Genomic DNA, 4,078 nt, shown 5'->3' with positions numbered 1-4,078 from the left:
TCAGACAACTAAAGAATTTCGGAGAATTTATATTTTTATGACTAACCGACAGTGAAAAAAAACATAAGAAATGTTGAGAAGATTCGTGTTAGAATTATTAATCTTACCTTTTCGGTCATATTCAACAACATATGTTTACAAGAAAGACTGCTACCAAATATACTAATATATATATATATATATATTATATATATATATATATAATGTGTATATATATATATATATATATATATATATATATATATATATATATATATATATATATATATATATATATATATATATATGGTGTATACTGGCAGCAGGTTTTCTTTCAAACATGTTTCATTGAATATGACCGCATATTCTGTATTTATTATTTTCTGGTTTAGGGCTTCTATCCCTCTAACTATTTTCTTAGCATCAGGGCTTAATTGAAATAGGAGTTCTCCAAAACTCATTTTCGTACTTTTAAGGTGAAGAAAAGAAGTGATTTACTATAGAGTGTATTACACTTATTTGTATAATTTGCACGACGTTTCGAACCTCCATGGTTCATTCTCAAGTGAACAGATCTTACAATACTAGTTGATTTTATACCCGCATTAGGTCAGGTGATAATACAATTAAGGTGAAAACATGGGGGAATATATAAGGGATAAACATAGGGGCTGCAGAAGGCTTATTGGCCCATACGAGGCATCTCCTATCTAAAACACAAAGATTAATCCAGTGTAATTGGCCTGTTATGTTGGACATTGTCTTCTGTGTTGGCATCGATATGTTCTTGTCTTGTCCTTACTCTCATGGTGGGTAGAGTAAATAGTTCCGTGATTTGGGTGTTCATGGTAGGTCGCTCTATTCTTATGATAAGAATAGAGCGACCTACCATGAACACCCAAATCACGGAACTATTTACTCTACCCACCATGAGAGTAAGGACAAGACAAGAACATATCGATGCCAACACAGAAGACAATGTCCAACATAACAGGCCAATTACACTGGATTAATCTTTGTGTTTTAGATAGGAGATGCCTCGTATGGGCCAATAAGCCTTCTGCAGCCCCTATGTTTATCCCTTATGTATCCCCCCATGTTTTCACCTTAATTGTATTATCACCTGACCTAATGCGGGTATAAAATCAACTAGTATTGTAAGATCTGTTCACTTGAGAATGAACCATGGAGGTTCGAAACGTCGTGCAAATTATACAAATAAGTGTAATACACTCTATAGTAAATCACTTCTTTTCTTCACCTTAAAAGTACGAAAATGAGTTTTGGAGAACTCCTATTTCAATTAAGCCCTGATGCTAAGAAAATAGTTAGAGGGATAGAAGCCCTAAACCAGAAAATAATAAATACAGAATATGCGGTCATATTCAATGTTTTAGATATATATATAGATTTTATATATATATATATATATATATATATATATATATATTATATATTATATATATATATATATATATATATATATATATATATATATATATATTATATATATATATATATATATATATATATAATGATCAGTATAAATAAGAATGAAGTCAGTGTAAATGGAATCAGGGATTAACAATATTACAGTCACCGATTCTTCGCTTTCAGTCAACAACAATTTATGTCCTGTGAAACAGCCAAAGACACTGAGAAAATTAATTTAATCTCCGTCTAATACCGAGGTCTAAGCTCCGTTCACCGTTGTATCGACTTTATGAAAAAAATCGTGTCGAAAAGTTATCATTTGCAACAAAGTCATCAGTCAGTCACTACCAATCCGTCACGCCCATCACCCAAGTGGACTGAATTATGGGTAATCTGGAGAAAAAATGGAATTTGTTGCATGCACTTACCAGGCAATGGCTAGAGTGTGTATATACAACGCACACAGACGATGGTTCCTGGTTTTCATGTATTATTTGGTATGAATGCTCAGGTCTTCCCTCAATTGTTATTTTATTATTGTCGCTATTATTATTAATAATATAAATTAAATTGAACAATTAATCGGTACAGAGACGACCTGGTTTCTTGTAGGGTCGGCGTTCAAGTGCTGGGTACTCTTTTCTTCTCTTTCCTCATATCCAAGCCAATATTACCTGCATTAAATACCGCTTGTCATGATAATTAGCTGATAATTATTGAAAATATGATTAGCCATAAACTAACAATATTGACACTATAAATATATGTTACAATATTTGTTTACAAATCACGGATCTTTCGTTTGAAAGTTGCAAGGAACTTTTGAACGTTTCATGCGCGTTTATATATAATATAAAACGTTTATCTTGGCCTCACCCGAGTAATATTTTAATGAGGTTAACTTATAACACCTAATATACTTATATGGTTAAATTAACTCTTGTTTATATATATATAGCCAGAACCATGACCATATATAACTACGTATATTGGATCTATGAGCCCATATCCACTCTTTCGAGACGACTCTTTCTTAATCAACAGTGCAAAAGTTATAACTTAACCCTGATATGGTTAAGTTATAACACCTGACATTTAATGACAGGTGTAAGTTATAACAAATGGTATTAATGATACTAAGTTATAACATCTATCAATAGCTAACTTTCACCTAGGTACGTCCTACCATTCACCAGAGGAGACAGAACTTAGCCTGCACCCATCTACTGCTTCGTCGTCCAATGAGAATGCCAAGCAAGATTAAAAGATCTCTTCGACAAGGTAACCCTCTCACTTCTTCAAATGCTGCAAACAATATATACTGTCACCTTAGCCAATTTGTATTAATTTTCACATTGCCTCCGAAAATGCTGTATATCACGAAAATAAACACGTGATTAAGAATGTGACAATGTCAGACCACGGAGGAAAATGAAACAGGAATTTCCTTAAGTACTTTCGTATATTAAATACATCTTCAGAAGGAATCAAATGCTGCAAACAATATATACTGTCACCTTAGCCAATTTGTATTAATTTTCACATTGCCTCCGAAAATGCTGAAGAGAACTTTAGGGAATGCAAAATTTTGTGATTTTTTTTTTGTGTCATAGCCATGTGTTTTTTGTGTCAAAATTTTGTGTCATAGCCAGAGGGGTGGTAACGGGGACGAGTTCCCATTACCTATAAAAAGCTCCCGTACGGCATGCGTCTCCAATAGCTTCTGACAACCAAGTCCAACTCCTGGCCTGTACGGGTGGCTTAGTCTTTCTTCTGAAGATGTATTTAATATACGAAAGTACTTAAGGAAATTCCTGTTTCATTTTCCTCCGTGGTCTGACATTGTCATATATATATATATATATATATATATATATATATATATATATATATATATATATATATATATATATATATATATACTCCTTTTTGTAACAAAGTTCAATAAAACAAACATATATGTGTACATACAAAAGAATGGGGGTGGTAAAGAAGATAATATTAGTGTTCAGTGAGAAACCACAAGGTCTTCTCTGAATACTTTTTATTTTCTTCTCCGAGGCTATGGGTCCCCACATTGGCACCAGAGGTGGTACCCTCACAAACTTATATATATATATATATATATATATATATATATATATATATATATATATATATATATATATATATATATATGTGTGTGTGTGTGTGTGTGTGTGTGTGTGTGTGTGTATTTAAATTACGAAAAATAAACACGTGATTAAAAAAATATGACAGTGTCAGGCCACAGAGGAAGAATTGAAACAGGAATTTCATAAGTTCTCTCGTATATTAATTCATCTTCAGAAGGAAATGAAGATGTATTAATGTACGAAAGTACTTAAGGAAATTTCCTTCATTTCCTTCTGAAGATGTATTAATATACGAAAGAACTTAAGGAAATTCCTGTTTCAATTCTTCCTCCGTGGTCTGACACTGTCATATATATATATATATATATATATATATATATATATATATATATATATATATATATATATATATATATATATATATATATATATATATATGTCAGACCACGGAGGAAAATGAAACAGGAATTTCCTTAAGTACTTTCGTATATTAAATACATCTTCAGAAGGAATGATTTTACAGATCGAGTGATGGGTATAAATAGGCAGGA

Source organism: Procambarus clarkii, chromosome 21 (assembly GCF_040958095.1).
Source record: "Procambarus clarkii isolate CNS0578487 chromosome 21, FALCON_Pclarkii_2.0, whole genome shotgun sequence".
Classification (NCBI taxonomy): Eukaryota; Metazoa; Arthropoda; class Malacostraca; order Decapoda; family Cambaridae; genus Procambarus; species Procambarus clarkii.
This window is presented reverse-complemented; position numbering follows the sequence as displayed.